This window comes from Cervus elaphus, chromosome 32 (genome assembly GCF_910594005.1).
Source record: "Cervus elaphus chromosome 32, mCerEla1.1, whole genome shotgun sequence".
NCBI classification, from domain to species: domain Eukaryota; kingdom Metazoa; phylum Chordata; class Mammalia; order Artiodactyla; family Cervidae; genus Cervus; species Cervus elaphus.
This window is the reverse complement of record NC_057846.1, coordinates 19644946-19663013: the sequence shown is the minus strand read 5'-3', so window position 1 is coordinate 19663013 and position 18068 is coordinate 19644946.

Sequence of the window (18068 nt, the reverse complement as noted above, 5' to 3'; positions counted from 1 at the left end):
GGCTGAAGGGACAGTACCAAGACACACGGATATCAAATGAATTTTGACCCCAAGTTTCACAATTATCGTAGATGATCCTCCATACATGAACACGACAGGAAGTCACTGATCCTATTGAAACCTTGGAGAAGGGTTTGGAAATTTATGTGTCAACACTTTTCCCACACAGCCTTACAAATCTGACTTACTGTTTTCCCAATTTTCTACATGAAGGGGTTGTAGCATATTTTCTTTCAGTATTCGAACTGCACTTATTTTATATCACAGCGAATATACCTATATCATTCTTCCTTGAAAAGTCTGGAAAATTTTAGATAGTTCAAAAGATAACTTCAGTGCTCTGAAACCCTGTAGTGAACTGAGAAAAATCAAAGCTATTCAAACCTATGTTATAGTCTTTCCTTATTTCCAAAGCCAGAGAAGACACAAAAATTTTCATTTCATTTGACTCTGCATTGCACTATTGTCTTCACAAATTGGTCTGTGTATGTTTTGATATGGAGTAGTTGATATGTACAATAGTTTCAACATTACAAGAGTAAGCAGATGTTGAAAGAAAGGTTTTAAATTCTAGTTCCATAAAAGTCGTATGTTTTTCTTAAGGTTGTGCAATAAAGGTTAATCTTTGTACCTCATAAGGATAATACAGTCTTGAAATGAGTCAGAGCAGGTACAAAAGTAAAGAAAGTATAATTCATAAATATATGGCAGGAGACCAGTAATACTAATTAACCTGGGAGAATGCAGTCAGATTATACTTATGGAAGATTTACATTCTCTTAAAAGCTGGCAAATAGATGGCAAAGGTCATCCAATCAATGTAGATAAATAATGGAAATCTTTAGAAAAAGCCAAAATGTGACAAGTAAGAGGGTGGTCATGTCATTCAACTGGGGGAATTTAAATATTGAAAAGTCAATTGTTTGGGCATTAAATCTAAATAGCTCGAATTATGAAAGATGGAGACAGAAGAAAATCTATGCCTTCCTTTATGTTGCACTCCAGGATTCCCCAGGACCTAACTTGTTCTCTATGGATAAATGATGCATTCTGATTTGTCTATTGTCTCTATCGTACCCTTACAAATCCAGTAAGAATGTCACCAAGAGTGAAGATTGGTAGTCCCATATCCAGTCTCTCGCCTCCCCAGGGTCAGTGGTTGTATTAATAAAATGTAGAGCTGTGTGTTCTATCAGAGACTCTTACCCTTCCAAGATGTGTCCGCCTCCTCCATGCATGGCTTAAAGCCGGATGCATGAGTTTAATCATGAATGTTCTTGCTCACAGGAGTCCAAAAGATGTTCTGATACAATCTATCTCAAAAGTAACCAGGTCGAGACAATGAAAACAGGTCAGAATGAACATTTGCAGAAGAGCAGGAATTTCAGAACACATCGGAGGTTTTTATCTCTTTTGCCACCAGCAGGCACTGTGAAGCACAGATGAAGCCACATGCCCTGAGGAGAACCACTAGAATTACACATCTGATAGGAATTTGCAACACTCCTCCTGTCCCTGGAGTAGAAGGTGGCAAGCCACTCCAGTATCCTTGCCTGGAGAATCCCCAGGAACAGAGGAGCCTGGCGGGCTACAGCCCATGGGGTCACAAAGCCTTGGATGGGACAACTGAATACAGTCCTTCTACGTTATCATTCCCACCTACTGGGAAAAACAAAAACGAAACAACCGGGGAAAAAACCCTATGAGATAAACAATGAAGTTTGAGAAGTTATAAAGCCTAGCAGATGAATGTTTTGAAGGTCAGTAAGGAAAAGTTTTTCTACGGTTGATCGATTTTTGTTTCGTTTGCAGACACTCATCGCATTATGATGAAACTGTGGTAGTCTGGCACTGTAGACCCATATGTCGTCCTAAAAATATTCTCATCAGCCCCACAAAACATGACATTCAGCTCTTGCCCACTGTCTTTTCCTCGCTTTCTCCCCTGCAGTGGGGTTTCCTAATCTGAGTCAGCAATTCCCAGACCTCACAGGATAGGGCGGTGTGAGGCATGGCCCTCAGTATGGAGAATTTCTGGGTGAGATTGAGGAAGGGAAGTAGGTGTGGGGTCCCTCCTCTATAAGAAGCTGTATTTGTGAGCTCCCTTCTGTCTCCTGCAAGGGGAGGAGCTAAGAGTGGTTCTTTCAAGTTTTCTTTAGATCAGCTTCTCTAGAAAGAATCAGACCAAGAATGAAGAGGCAGCTGAATAAACAAAGCTTAGAATTTTCATATGCAAAACAAGTTTAGTCAGATGTATACCTCTCTGGGCTTGATTTTTATTTTCTTTTATTTTAGTATAACAAGAAAAGTCATGAGAAGCGGAAAATAATGCTATTGAGTTTTTTAAAAACCCTCTGAATTACAGATACTGTACTTTGTACGTCAAAGAAGGTGATAAAAGCCTGAAACATGGAAGTCTTCCAAAAATATATGAAATGGGGTATTACAAGTTTCTCTGCAAAGGAATGTGAGAATATATCAGTTGTTAACAAATTAGTTTATTTCTAGGAAAGAATTTATAATAATCTACATAAATTATTCAGAACCATACAAAAAATATAACTATATAAAATGCACCCCTCTAAACATAATTATTCCCAAAAAGTCTAATAAGAGAAAATATTTTACATGAATACATTAAGTGATTCAAGCATTGATGCCCTTGATAATACTCTGAGATTTGGATCATATAGGTTCATTTATCCTTCAAAATAATCAGACAAATTTAAGCTTTATTTTTGTTTAGAATGAATTTTCAAAACACTGTCATCTCTCTCTCTCTTTTTTTTTTACATTTTCATATCCTCATAAGAGCATTCTCCTATTGATCATTTAAAAAAAAAAAAAAAAACAAAACTACACGGTAACTTGTACTACCGGGTTGAAAATACAGTGAAACATTTTATTTGAAAATAAAGGCAAACATAAGTGGAAATTTCAGAGTTTGATACACAGATTAAGTCATTTAGCACAGACATGCTTGTCCTCTGAATAAAGGAGACAGATTATCAGGAGGCAGGAGGGGTTTAGAATCACTGTGGCCTGAAGCCCTCCCGGTCGGGAAGAAACCGTGAAAAAACATAAGTACGTGACTCTACTGCCACCTAGCGGTGTCAACAATCAGCCTTCTAATAAAGATGGACGACTTCCAGGTCCCTGGCAATTTTATAAAGGAATGTTTCCTTTGTAAAAGAAAGAAGGAATTTTACACCAGCTGGCTGAAAAGGTCTAATAAGACCTGCTATTTCTCCTCTATGTATTCCTTTGCCAAGGCTTTATGATTCTTATTGATAAAAACCTCAAGTATCTGCAGAAAAGCCCTGCAAACTCTGCATAAATATCCACAAGCTTCAAGTGTCTTTGAATAAAAATGTTGTTACTTCTTATTGCTTTGAAGCCGTCTCTCTTTTATAAAGTCAGCTTCAGACTGAAATCCCTCTTTTCCTTTTCAAGCTGGAAACCACAACAAGGAAAAAAAAAAAATCCTACCGGAGAGAATATTTCAAGTCTGTCTTGTGTGCACTCAATTGCCAGCCTTCTAGGAATAAAATCATCCAACTAGTGATCCATCCAAGATGCAAAGTGTTGAAAAGCACGCTTTCTAATATTGACATCTCTATTATAGGCAGAGATGATACCAGATTGTGTCTGCAGACTCAGGTCATTTTAAATGCCTGAAGAAGAAGAAAATGTCTTGCGAGGCATCAAATTTTCCTTTGAGAGGGACTTAAAAGAACTATTGCTATTTACTCGTTGTGGTTGTATTTTGGGGGACATTATTATTACCAGGCATTAAACTGCAGGGAGGAGAAAAGCTGCCAATGACATTTCAAGGGAAAGGACCATGATAAAAAATAAATAGCAGGTACAGAGTTCAGGATGCGTAATGTAAACTTCAGAACAAGTTCACACATCACATTTCTTGAATATATTTTTCAAGAAACACAGAGCCAGCAAGTAAAAGTCTTCCCTAAAGCAGCATTTGGTAGATTGGTCAAGAATATCATTTGAGCATTCAAGTTCAGGAAAAGGTTTTACCAATGTGTCAAAACTTAGGGGCCAAAGAAACATCTATTTAAATTTGTTTTTGTTTTGTTTTTTCAAAAAATATCTTCCAAATAGCAGACTGCCTATCTAGATGACAATGTTTGAATGATACAAGGCATTCGTCTCACTCCATACACATCTCCTTTTTTATCTCCCATGGAAACATTCTGTTGAAAGGTCTATTTACAGTCACCTAATGTAATCCCTAATTTTCTCCATGAGGCAATAAGACCACAGAAGTAAAAGTAGGCAGGAATGAACTAGGATCCAAGTCTCTCAATCCCAGCTAACCCAGTTCACCCTACCACATCCTGTAGTTTCTCTGTAGAAGTCTAATGTATGTTACAGGTTTTTAAGGCATGGATGATCATCTCAACCATCTGCAATCAACCGACACAGCATATAGTGTTTCTGAGTACTTGGAAGCTGTAGTATTCATTATTACACTACACTGTTTTAATAAATACAAAAGCAATGTTTATTCACTTAAAGTCATGGCATCTATGAAGTGAAAGGTTTTCACAGCAATGAGCAATTAGTTAAATATCACACATGGAAGCAAAACAGCCGTTTATAGACGTCTGCTGCTCAGTGCTTTAATTACTTACATTGCGACTTGTTTCAGACCACTGAAGACAGGGCTATCTAAAAATCCCCAGGCAATTAAGGCAAAGCATGCTCAAACATGAACAGCTCCTGAAGAAATAAATTGAAAGACCAGGTTTTATCTATAATGTTATTAGGTAGATAAATCACTGGGAAGAATAAACCAGGGTTGGGGGGAAGGGGGGCGGGAAATAAAGCACAAACTGAGATTAGTCCTGTAAAACTCTCCTTGGAGAATATGCAATTTTCCCCACAAAATCAATATCAGTTCAATTGAAGATAAATTACAGGAGGAATCAAAAGTGGACACTTCATGAGCAAGTAATAATAGTATTGTTTCCTTCATTACATAGTAAGATCTGGTCACAAAGCAGTAGTGGGAGGGGTGGTTTCTATCTGTTAGTTGTTTTCTCACTAAATGTCACCTGACTTTTGCAGACACTGAAGTCAGGATGGCACTGGATTGAATTTGAGGGTTTTTTTTTTTTTTTGTCTTGTTTTAAAATAAATCTCGAAATTTCCCCTGACTAAAAAGAGAATTGTTATCTTGATATGTTCTGTTTTCTCCAGTTGAAATACTCAGATCATATATTATTCATATTGAAATTCGTAGAGCCTTTAAAAATTGCCAGTGGATATATAAATAAAAATATTTTAAAAATTTAAAAGTATTCTATTTTCTCTTCATTGTAAAGTATATTAAAAATAATCAAACCAACTATCCATAACTCTACCTACAATGCAATGAAATAACCTCTATGTACCCATGGACAGAGGAGTCTGGTAGGCTGCAGTCCACGGGGTCGCTGGAAGTCGGACACAACTGAGTGACTTCACTTTCACTATTCACTTTCATGCATTGGAGAAGCAAATGGCAACCCACTCCAGTGTTCTTGCCTGGAGAATCCCAGGGACGGGGGAGCCTGGTGGGCTGCCGTCTCTGGGGTCGCACAGTCAGACATGACTGAAGCGACTTAGCAGCAGCAGCTATGTACAAATACATAAAATAACACACCTACGTAATAAATGTACTGCTTGTGACAGGAGCCAGTTCAGAAATGAATTAAAGTAAGATTGAGGTGATGAAAGATTTTAATATGCAGTGATTATGATAACACCCTATTTTAGTGTATGATACTAGCATTAACAGGTCTTTGAAACTACTTCTTTTATAGAAAGAGTTTGATATATACTACGGTGTTGATACAGACTCTTAAATGCATTCTTCTGAATGAGTATTATTAACACAGGATTCTCAGGCACTGAACTGGAAAGGCTGTCCAGTAAATTTTGACCTGAGCCATGAAAAATATCATATAGTTTGGCTGTATGCATTTTTCCATTTTTAAGAACAATCAACAATTTTAGAAGCGAAAACACACATCAAGAAAATTTTAAAGTTATCTATGAAGATGTCACGATTTATTGATTTCCCATTTTTTAAAAAAAATGTGAATTAAGTAAAAATCATGGAAATATATAGTCCTAGAAGTGACCTCAGAGTCTGTTTAATTTAATTTATCAGTGGAAAAGAGGGAGGCAAGGAGAACATTTATAGTAACATTTCTGCAGACATGAATGCCTAGATTTATTCTTTGGCTTCGAAGTCTGGGATAAATGCTTCATCTGGGTTGACTATAAAATTGCAAAAGAAAGTCAAGATGTAAAATTTCTAAAATGATTTCTGATTCTCTGGTGGTTATTAGTTTGCTCAATATTGCTAGAAAGCATGAGATACAGATTTGAGATGGTTCATCTAATCTATACATATTGATTTTTTTTTTTTTTTGAGAACATGGACTAACTATTACAGCCTTCTGGATGGAGAACAGAACATATAAGCACAGAGCTAGACTGCGAAAAGTGGGTCACATTCGACTAGGACAGGACTTATGATGTTGAATCTAATTGAAGCGATCCTATTCTTTTCAGAGAATGAACAGATGTCCAAAAGAGGGTTCACGAGTAGATCTGAATGCCACGTCACCCTTCTTAGCATGGAAGGTGATCTGCAATTGAGAACCAATATGCTTGACAGATGAGAACATGTAGATACATTTTGAATTGAATTGAATATTGATTAATACAAATTTTCTATCATTTGCACTATCACATGATTTAAGCAGTTAGATGACAAACCCTTTTTACAATCTGTATATACCATTAGATCATTGTTTTATACCCATCAGTGGGATAGACAGATAATACATTTGAGGAGTATAGTCTTACAATGAGCAAGTGAGAACCATACACATTAAAAAGGGCAGAGGTTTATATAGGGGATTGGGGTATAAGCATAAGAAGATAAGAGCTCAGAATAGTGGTGTTTCTATGGGATTAAGCTTCTTTAAGATCCTCAGTAGTAGGACAAGAGAAATATCCAGTTTCTTTTTCTAGTAAAAAGCAAAATACAGCACACTGAATAATTAAAAAATTATTAAAAATTTAAGCACTGAAAGACATATAAATACACAAAATCAGGAAGTGGGAAGAAATAGCTTGCAAAGAATAGATGAATATGTTTGGTGTTAATACCAAGGGTTCATCCTTTAAAGAAGGATAGAAAAAACAAAACAAAATGCCACAAAAGAAGGACAGGGAAGGCAAAGTTGCAGGGTTTCAAGTCTTGCAAGGATTGAAGCCTGATGTTCACTGAACATTCCAGAAGCTGAGAACTTGAGAGCTACAGCTTACAACTCGATAAGAGCCATGTTTTTCTTTCAAACACAACCAGTACCCTGCCTCAGACTTTTAAGCCTTCCAGTGGAACTCAAGAATGCTTTCCCTCACCCAAGTTTTTGGCTGAAATTTCTGAACTAAATGAATTGCCCATTAGAGAAACCTCATAGTGATTGCCATGGGGTTGATGGCAAACCCTGATCAGTCCTCCAACTTGAAATGACTTTCTGAATCCTCCTGGGAAGTGACTAAAGCTGAGGAATCAGAAAATAATGCCCAGGTGGGTGTAGAAAATGCTAGTCATCTTCCCTGGGGAAGATGGACAGTCATCCGGGCACAGAGGTAGCAATCTTATAAAGATCATCACTCTCTTTTCATTTCCTCGGGAATCTGGATTTAATCCTGATACCTTCTTTCATGAACCTCATTCAGTCATTTGCCGAATCTTGCAGGCTGTTTCATTTCACATCTGCGGATTCCACCCATTTGGCAGAAGTCAACTATCAATGCTGTAGATTTGTCTGCATCATTCCTTGCACTGACTTCTATACCAGGCACTTAACTCATCATCTGGAATCATTTCTAATCTTATCTTTACTTTTTCATCTTAATAAGCCAGAAGGATTTATTTAAAACACCAGTCTCCTCATTCCCCTTTAACTCCATGGTTCACCTCCTCTTGCCCCTTAGCTCTGAACAATTAAATCTGTCTTGCTAGACTTCGCCTGACTGGGCTCCTGCTAACCTCACCAACATAAAAGGCAATTTTCTGCTTTCATGTCAACGCTTCAAGCCCATTGGTTTTATTTTTATTTCCTGAAACACCACAAACATGTGCCTACCTCATAGATTTAGTTCATACTGCATATTCTCAGTTTCTCTTCCCAAACACTGACATCTTTTGAATGACTTCTTCAGTTAAGTTAAACATCATTTGCCCCAAAGAAGCCTGCCTTGACCCACAAACCTAGATCTATTTCTTCAGTCATGCAGGAAACATCCTTCTTTACTTCTTCATCTTTGTAATGTTTGTAATAGTTCAAATCCATACTCTCCTTCCTTATAGACTCCACTGGAGAACAATCAAGGTTTGTATTGTTAACCTCCTCGATCCCTCACCCTTACAGTATTTCCTGGTCCAGAGAAAGTGCTTACTAAATGGTTTTTAACTAGACAGAAAACCATTTTAAAGGGACAGAAAACCATATTGGACTTGCCTGATAGCTCAGTTGGTAAAGAATCCGCCTGCAATGCAGGAGACCCAGGTTTGATTCCTGGGTTGGGAAGATCCACTGGAGAAGGGATAGGCTACCCACTCCAGTATTCTTGGGCTTCCCTTGTGGCTCAGCTGGTAAAAAACCCTCCTGAAATGTGGGATACCTGGGTTCAATCCCTGGGTTGGGAAGATCCCCTAGAGAAGGAAAAGGCTACCCACTCTAGTATTCTGGCCTGGAGAATTCCATGGACTATATAGTCCATGGGGTTGCAAAGAGTTGGACATGACTGAGTGACTTTTGCTTTCACTGTAAGTTGCATATGTATCAAGTGTAAAATGAAACATTTGAAAGTGATGTTTATATGTTGGTCCCTTCTCTGTTCCTTTTAAGAGAGAACAAGCCACTAAAATACTGGGCATTGAAGCCTAAAGCTTATGTACTTTGGAAGGATTACTAACATATCTAGTTATCTGATACTGACCATGCATGATGGTATTACAATAATTGACAATACTGACAATACATGGCAGCATTGATATGACACCCTCACAATTCATGACAATGAGCCAACACTGGCAGTTTTCACTCTTGCTAGACGGCCTTTAATATCCATGATAATATTAATCTGCAGTGAGGATTGTTGTTGAGTGGATTAATAATGCAATGTACAGCCAGCTCCCTTCAGAACTACGAAGCAGGGTTATTTAAGTCTCATATGTTGGAGAAGATCACTAAATTACTAAGCAAACCTCATTAAGATGACAACCAACATCACATTTCAGTCATAATTTGGAACTTCGCAAGACTGCCAACAATTTTGTTCACATATCAAGAATATAATAACATTGGGAAAAGAGAGGAAGTGATTGATGTAAAAGAAAGTCTCTTTACCATCACTCTATTCTCTAACTCTGCTTTACTTTCTTCATAGTATTAAATATTCATTTGCTTATTTTGTCTAGCACCACAATGAACATAAATTTACTGACAGCTTATTCAATTCTGTATCCCTAGTTAACTTAAAAATTACTTGCACAAAAGAGGTATTGAATAAGAGCCAATGAATAAATATTAGTTGATGTACATTTAATAAAAGAATCAGTAGACTATGGTGGGCTCTCCTTCCCTCAGTTGTTAGGGTAATGGGTTGAGATATTGGGAAAGATGTTTGAAAAGCTGGCACATTGCAATAATTAACAGGAAGAATTTAAGAGAGTAAGCTGATTATTGCTTATGATACTCATACTACATCACTATACTTCATGTCTGACTGTTTGGATCGATGGGTAAAGTTACCTGAAGCCAGGTAATAATTACAAGGAAAAAATAAACCAGACTGGCCATCTCATTGACTTTAAGGAAGCTCACTCCATTAGTGAACATTGAACCATATGATAAAGCAACATGGAGGATTTACCTTTTCTCATAATAAATTATTTTTCCTCTCAAGTAGGACTGTAACTAGGGTAGGGTTAGTAAAGCACTTGTCTTGAACCTAAAATTTAGTACACACACACACACACACACACACACCCTTAGTAATTAGGATAAACTGTATTTTAATGCAAATTTTAAAAATTCAAAATAATGCAAATATTTTTGGTACTTTGCTCATCACAGATGTTTTCCATTTCTTTTGATCACTTGAGATATCACAATGAACTTTTTGTCTTGCTCACTGAGGCTTGTTTTTACTCACCTCACCCCAGTCTCTGTCCTGTGTTATAATTTCTAAAGTAGGTGAGAAGCAGGTTGCAAGAACAGCTTTCCTGGAGGCCTATCTGCATCCTCCTAGAAGGAAATTTGGAATAGCGTCCCAGGTCAAGGCATGTGAAGGAGCTTCTTTCAGGAGTCCAATGTCATGCACGATATAGAATCCAAAGAGCTGTGACTTGAGTATTCACTTGGTGTTATAAGGCTGGTGTAAAAAGACTCACTCAGAACAAATCCTCATGCACTTGGAAGTATAGGAAAGTCAAATGAAAGATTACAACTGGTAGCTACAGTTTTACACATTTTGTGTGAAGAAAGTAAACTCCTAAACATTTTCTCCATGACGGGCCAACACACTGTGGATGAACTCTGTTTCATTCAATAGCAGCCTCGGGTTAGCATATGAACTATGTGCTTTGCCATCTTGATTAATTTAACTTTCCCTGAACTGTAATGCAATTATTTGTGTTTTCGTTTGGCGTGGAGACACTGGGCATATTGTGGCATAGCATCTTTTTTTAAAAAGGACTTCACCTTTTGCATAATTCTTTTAGAAACGTCCCACATTTAGTCACATCATCAACACAATATTCTCCTTTCATAGAAATTCCAATAGCAATTCTGGAACAGAAGCTATGAACCTGGGAGAAATGAGAATACAGATGTGAATTCCTCTGGAGTGGAACAGCAGAAGCCAGCCCCACAGCAGTCAGATGTCCTCTTTCGAAGTGTGGCCATGGAAGATGACTGCTCTTAATAACTCATTAAGACCTATTCCTTTCTCCTTCAGCAAACTTACTGTTTCAACCATCATCATTGAGCTTCATAACTGGATGTGGAGAAAGGGAACACATGATTTTTATGAGCAATAACAACTAACATTTGTATGGCATTTTACAATTTGTGAGGCCATTTTCATAAATGTAATTCAATCCTCCCAGCCACAGGAGTAGTTAGGTGTTATGAAGATCATCTACATTTTACTAATGAGGGGTCTGAGTCAGCAAGCTTATAAATTCAGAATACGACTGCATCAGTAAACCCAAATAAAATGTCTGGCATATATAGAGATTTATTGTCTGTATAACAAGTTGTCCAAAAATTAGGCAGCAGCTAATGCCAGTTCACTAGTTCCATGACACCTGCAAAGTATTCTCAGGTTTTTTCTTTCTTCTTGACTCTAGTGTGGCTACATTCTGGCATTAAGGAGAGAGGAGCAGAAGAAAAGGGAGACAAAGTCTGCCCAGAGCTGCAGTGTAGACCTCAGCCCCTGACCTATTTTCAGATTGAGTTATGCAGCCACCTCTCTGGAAGACAGAGATGGAAAGGGGATGAATGACGGAGAATGAGAAAGCCAACCGCCACTTCCCTTAGACTAGAAGAAAGAAATGTTCATTTTTATGGTCTTACTCCACAGTGCATTCCTCGATAGAGAAGACAGCACATAAACATGAAGGGAATATGTAGCTTATGTGTTTCACGTACTTATGTGTTTGTAAATAACTGTGAAAAAATCTAAATCCCTGGTTTTTAAAAAAAAAGTTAAAAAAAATATCATGTGTTTGAAGAATCATTTGCACTCACGATTCCCAATTCCATAACCACAGAATTATATTCTATGCCGAGGGCTTTCTTGGTGGCTCAATGGTAAAGAATCCGCCTACTAATGTAGGAGACGTGGGTTTGATCTCTGGGTCGGGAAGATTACCTGGGGAAGGAAATGGCAACCCACTCCAGTTTTCCTGCCTGGGAAACCCCATGAACAGAGGAGGCAGGTGGGCTACATTCCAAGGGGTCGCAGCGACAGACACAACTTAGCAACTGAACAATAAGAAAAATATGCCTACCCTCCATCTGTTAACTAGATTTGAGACCACCATCCAACTGCTTCAGGAAATTTTCGAGTGAATTTCCTACCGTCTCAGATTCAGCACATCTGCACATTTGCCCCACACCATCCATGTCATTTCCAACCTTTCATGAAGGTTTTCTGACACCAACATTTACAAGGGAAGTGAAATATATATTTTTAAACACGTTATCCCTTTATGTTAAAGTAGTCTCTTCTGTCAGGATGTTTATCAGTCACATGTCAGGCATTGTGTTAGGTGCTACAGTTACAATGGAATCAACTTTTTAAAAGATTGCATCTAATATGTTTGTCTCAGTTTCAATAAACTGCAGCATTTCCACAGTACTAACTGCTTCAATCTGACACTGCTATGACATCCATTGGAGGGAAGGATCAAATTAATCTGGGGAGGGTTCTGGTCTTTGCCTTCACTCAGGTCTTGAGAGGAGATAACTTAGTACCTGTAAAACCCTGCTTGGTAGGTATGTCTTTGTCTTCTTGGGGGTTTGGCCACAGGGCAGCCAAATGATGTGATTAATAATGGAGGCTTTGGGACAAGCCGTAGAGCTTCCAAGCTCCAGAGGAACTAAAGACTAAAAGTATTAGCTCTAACCTTCTAGGAAGGGCTGGAGAACAAATGTTGGTCAGGCATATGATGTGCTAGAACCCCCATAAAGCTCTAGGGCCCCAGAGGCTTGGTTAAGCATCCTTGGTGGGCTGTGTTGTCTATGCACTATCACACTTCATTGACCAGGGAGGAAAAATGCCATCCTTGACTCCATGGACAAGATATTTGGAAGCTCAGTGTTCAAGTTCCTCCTTCTCTGGGTCTCTTTCTTCAATTGGTGGTTACTGGTATCTTTTCCCTATGAAAATGTGACCACGCACATAATATCATCTTCCCTGACAGCTCAGTAGGTAAAGAATCCACCTGCAATGCAGGAGACCCTGGTTCAATTCCTGCGTCAGAAAGATCCACTGGAGAAGGGATAGGCTACCCATTCCAATATTCTTGGGCTTGCCTTGTGGCTCAAGTGGTAAAGAACCCACCTGCAATGAGGAAGACCTGGGTCTGATCCCTGGGTTGGGAAGATCCCCTGGAGAAGGGAAAGGCTACCCACGGAGATTTCCATGGACTGTATATTCCATGGCGTTGCAAAGAGTCGGACAGGACTGAGTGACTTTCACTTTCACATGCACATAATAGCTCTGAGTGAAATCTGTGAGTCTGTCTAGTGAACCACCACATCTGACAGTGGCCATGGGAACCCCTGAATTTATCGCCAGCAGGCCTGAAGTGCTGGTGGCCCCGAGGACACCTGAATGCTCATGTCACACGGGACATCAGTGTAATATGGACCGTTCCCCCTGGTGTGCGCCTTGCCTAACTCTTTGTACATCCTTTCTGCAAACTCTCAGCTTTCTAACCCAGGCTCATCCGCTCCATAGTTTAGTCTTGCCTTTATTCTCGTTGCTTTCCCCTTACCTGAAATTAATTCTGACCTTTTTCCTGCTTCCCCCAATCTTTCACATCTTCAAGGAGACTGTAAAGTCCTGTGTCCTTCATGAAGCTTCTTGTTGCCAAACTACTAAATGCATATGTATGTTGTTTCAAAGAGGAGAGTGTGTCATCTCCTGGACTGCACTCTGGTTGTCACGTGTTGTAATGTGACTCCACTAGAAGGTAAACTTCATAAAATGTGGGACTTCTGAGTCAGTAATGTAGCCCCTTCTCCATAGGTGTTCTATCAGCAGTAAGCCCTGGGCTCCACATTTTATGTACTGACAGAAGCAAGTCTCCATATGCCTCCAAAATGGAATGTATCTACTCAGATATGCAGCAGTATCTAGTCATAAATGATGTGATTAATAATAATAATAAGATAGATTTAATAAAGGAACATATGTCCTTGAGTCACCCTCTGGCACTCCAGATAAGCATTAACAGAGTTGTTTAAATTTTTCTTCTAACGATTACCATCAGCAAAGTAATGCATTCACGCTAACTGACCAAGCTTCCTTCTGTAAAATCCACTACACATTTGCTTTATTATTAGCACAGACAGTGATCAAGAACAGTGTCCCCAGCGATTGACCAAGAGCTGAAGCAAGTCAGCCAGCGCACCTCTCAGGTTCTACCTGCCCCACATCAGACACTGTCCTGGGTGCTTTGTTTGGGCTGTTGTGTGTGTGTGCAAACTCCCTGCTTCCCAGAAACATCTATGAAGGAAGTGCTAGCACCAGCCCCATTTTACAAAGGAGAACACCAAGCCCAGAGAGTTTAGCTAATTTGCCCAAGGTCAGCCAGCACGAATCCTGCCCCAGCGAGTCTGGACACATCGCCGCTGCTGCAATTTCCTACACTTCCCAACTCCAGGGCATTTGTTGAGAGCGTACAGCTGGACCCTGCTCAGGTACATCCATGCAAACTTGTCAGATCTCGCCACATACCAATAACCCCTACCAATAACCCCTCTCAATGAAAGCATAACTGAAACTTGAAAGTATTTATACTTCATGTGTGGAGCCATCACATTAGAGCTTGTAATGAACAGAAGTGAGCCTGGGCTGCTATTCTTCTAGAACAGGTTATTGGCTCACTCAGCATCAGGGAAGAAACCTGAGTAAGAAACAATTGCATGTCAGTGGAGCCAAAGCGGGGATGGGAAGAGAGGGATAAAGAAAGACGTAGCAGAATAAGCAGCGGAATGTTTTGGAGCTGAACTTGACCCTTGTTATATGGTCTGTCATTTAAAGGTCACGTGTCATACTACTCAGTATACTGTTGAGTGAAAAGAGGTTAAAAATGGCTTGTATATATATGATTCCACCTTGCAATATATACAGACTGCCTACAATGTGGGAGACCGGGGTTCGGTCCCTGGATCGGGAAGATCTCCTGGAGAAGGAAATGGCAACGCACTTCAGTATTCTTGCCCGGAAAATCCCATGGATGGAAGAGCCTGGTGGATTACAGTCCATGGGGTCACAAAGAGTCAGACATAACTGAACGACTTCACTTTCTTTCTTTATGATATATAAGTACATATATATGTTCTCAGAGAAACTTTTCCTGAGAAGTGTTAACAGTGGCTGGTATTTGAATTACAGTATATTCCCAGGGTTATTTGTTGCACTGTTTTACTATAGTGATTTGCTACAATTAATATAAAATAATTTCATACACACACAAAAAAAAGCTAATCTAGCTTTCATGCTAGTCTGATAATAAAAGCCCAAATTTTAAAAAAAAGAAATAAACAATTTACAAAACCAGCAAGACCTACAAAAGCAGTATTTAAACCATATACACGTAAGATGTTATAATTTTTAGTAATCTTGCCTTTTAGCAACTCGAAAATCATTCCCTACAATCATCTCCACATTTAGCTATATAATGAGTGTTGTAACATCAAAGTTTTAGAAGTCTCTTTCATGCATATATTCAAAGAGAAAAAATCCTGAAGATGAGGATATTAACCTACAATCTTCTATAGAAAGGCCACTCAACATATTTTTTAATGTTTCCATTAATCTGTCGAAATGATGCTATCTCTGTGATATCTTCTTTTGCTGCCAAATTCACAGAAAGCAGTAACAGAAAGATACAACATCTCTCTCTTGTGGAATGTATTTTTCCAACCATTAAAGGAGATATGAGTTTGGTAGGTGTTGGTTTCAAACCAACCAACAATTCAAGTCAAATGCAAGCTTTTTCCTCCTGGAGAAAAGATATCTAATTATATACTTACACTGAAATTGAATTCCTGATCAACCTCTGTTGCTCATTAAGTAGCCTCAGAAAATAAATTATAGAGCCAGTCATGTGAGCAGGTATTGATTGAAAAAAAAATAATAATAAGACCACATTCTATAATTTAAAAGGTGTGGGGAGAATTTTGTCACCCCACACTAAAACCAAAAAACCAAAACCAAAAATACAGCAATTCTCTTTCACAGTAGAAAAAAAATTTTTTTATGTGCCACCCTTTGCATTAAGGAAGCTCTCACTGTCTCCCTGATGTCTTTACAATTTCCTTTCAAGAATACAGGCGTCTGTATTCTTTGCTGTGAAAGAAGCATTCGCTCACAGTCTCACTCTTCTGTGCAATAGGAAGGACCCAGGAGCAGAGAAGAAGCCTAGAGTCGGAGAGAGGGAGCTTTCACAGAAAGGAAGATGTCTCCGAAGGGCCATTCCCTTCTCCAGGGGATCTTCCTGATCCAGAGCCAGAAGCCGGGTCTCTTGCATTGCAGGCGGATTCTTTACTGTCTGAGGCACCAGGGAAGCCCAGAGAGCCGCCTGCATCCCTTCCAAGTTGTGTGCGGATTTGGTGACACCCACGGGCCCTGTGGCATTGTAGCGTCTCAATCTCGGTGGAACACAGGTCAAATCCCCTTTGCGCGTGCGCACATTTGCTTCCATGATTCACTCTAAGCCCAAAGTCAGGGATTTGTTTTCCACGGAGGGCTGCTGACACACGGGAGCAAGATGGATTACAGGGCTCGTGAAGATACAGACACTATCGAATCCAGACAGAAAAAGAGACTGGGCAGGCACAAGGAGAGGAGACAGAAACTGATCTTCATGGAAGGATGGACAACCCCGTCCTGTGGCCTCTTCGTAGCTCTCACAAGCAACTTGTTTTTGCTGCAGCTTTGGCAGTTTTTGGCAGCAAGACCGTTCTCATTTGAAAATCTACCCTTTATTTGGTTTAACAGATTGCTTGCAGCTTAAATATTTTCAACATCCTAAAATACTGAAGAATCTCAGGTTCTGTCTGTGATTGCTGTTGCTTTAGGCAGCGTTTATGATGTTAATTCTAAAGGAGTAGAGCCATTTCAATCAGGGGAGTACTTTTTCTTTTGAAACATTTTGCTTACAAGGGCATTTTGGCCAATTCTGATGACTGCTCTTTAAAGAATCCTAGTTATAAAAATATTTGACCTCAAAAGTGATTTTGTCAGTTTACTGTGACAATGTGTAAAATAGTCATCTACTAGAAAGGGACAACTTCTATAAAAAGATGAAATTGGAGGTCCCAAATAAACCTCGCTGATGAGCCACACTTGATGAATTGCTACTGTAAACTGTAGCATGTTAATTTTTAGTACAATATCGTGAGAGCAGGTAGAATTTAATGTGATAGATTAAAAAAAAATCTGTTAATAAAATCTAAGTCCACTGTTTCTTGATCTAAGAAATTATGCACTATTCCAGATTTAATTTTGAATTATTTATGAATCTTATAGAATTAAATGGATTGCAAATGACAAGAAAACAACTGTTTAACAAAAGCAAACATGATATTTAAGCAGTGTTTCTATAGTGATGAGAAAAGGGGAGGCTACTGACTTGGGTAGTAGAATATATCTGCAAAAAAAGTACTAGGATTTCCTTATTTTTTAAGTCTTGAAATTTACACTGACTATTGACTTGGAAATGGTTCCACTGACTGTCATTCATTACTTTACTCTTGTTTGTTATATCTACATTATATATCATGGTTAGAGAAAGAAGAAACTTTAAAAAAGTCAAGTATACTGATGCTCATAACAAATACTGTAGATACTACTTTAAAATAATTTTAATAACACAACTACTATTTTAAAAATATAAATAAACTGTACTTTAATAAAAATTCTAAAAAATTTTGTTGCTTATAAAGTCTTCACATACATTTCTACCTCATTATCTCCATATTATTGATCAGAAAGCTACTACATTTCTGAACGTTATACATTCCTTCCCTTACACAAACATGCGATACAAAGAAATAGTAATTTGGGAATACTAATTTTGTGTTCGTTTTCTTCTTTAAGATGCCCTGGAAAAGGAGAAATAAGCCCAAGCACATGGGAAAAGGATCCACAGATTTCTCTTATGAGTGGAAAACTTTCAAACACCAAGGAGTACAGCTCACTCAATCTGCATGTTCAGGTTCACAGATTCGACC